The sequence below is a fragment of the Suricata suricatta genome, chromosome 7 (genome assembly GCF_006229205.1).
Source record: "Suricata suricatta isolate VVHF042 chromosome 7, meerkat_22Aug2017_6uvM2_HiC, whole genome shotgun sequence".
Taxonomy (NCBI): domain Eukaryota; kingdom Metazoa; phylum Chordata; class Mammalia; order Carnivora; family Herpestidae; genus Suricata; species Suricata suricatta.
In genome coordinates, this window is record NC_043706.1 from 9,654,257 (window position 1) to 9,655,225 (window position 969).

The following is a 969-nucleotide window of genomic DNA, read 5'->3' on the forward strand; positions in this document are numbered from 1 at the left end:
GAGCGAGGCGGCGAGGGCGGAGGCTCCGGGCGGCGCTAGAGGGCGGGGAGCCGGGCAACCCGGGCGGACGCGTGGGCGGGGGGTCGGGAGTGGCCAGCCAATCGGGCGGACGGTGCCACCTCAGGGAATGACGCTCGGGCCAATCGGAAGGGCACTCCATTCCGTCAACGCCGTGGGTCGGGGTTCTGAGAAAAGAGAGCTGAGTGGGAGTCGGGCCAGGCTGGTGTGTGCCCTAGGGAGGGGAAAAGCGAGGGAGAAGTTCCCGGGAAGAACTGCGGGAATGTGCGGCTGGAATTCTCTCTCCCCCGGCCTGGGCGGCCTGGGAGGGGGCGCCGGGCCCTGCAAGAGGATATCCTGCCGCCCTCGCAGCCGCGCGGCGACCGGGGACCCTCCGCCACCCAGCACTCGGCCCGGGGATCCCAGCGCCTTCCGAAGGACGCCGTTCGAGAAGGCACGATCGTTCTCTTCTGCGTTTTCCCTCCCCGGCTCACTGTTCCCCTGCTCACTGTTCCCCTTTTCACAATCGCCGAAACCATCATGATGGAATGGAATGTGCAGCCTTTCCGTTTTCTTTTTTAAAAAAGGTTAAAGCTTAGCGAGAAAAAGAAAAAAAAAAACACCACACACTCACACACACAAAAAGGAAAAGAGTGCCGAACGCAGATTTTTGATGAAGGGACATGCAAAGAAAACAAAAAGCGTCCTAAGGTTTTTTTTTTCTCTTACCCATTTAGATGCACAAGTGGGCTCAAGAAATCCACTTGCCCGAGAGCATTAAATTAGGGCACGTAAATATTAAAAATGCATGGGCACGGAGTATTTAAAATTCCACCATGACATATAATATTAATCCGTTTTATGTAAAATTCATACCTGTAACTTAATGTAGGCCATTAACGCCCAGCCTCACGTGTTAGTCAGCGAACCCCGCTTTAAACAAGATGCTAAGCAGGTCCAGAGTCTGCTCCT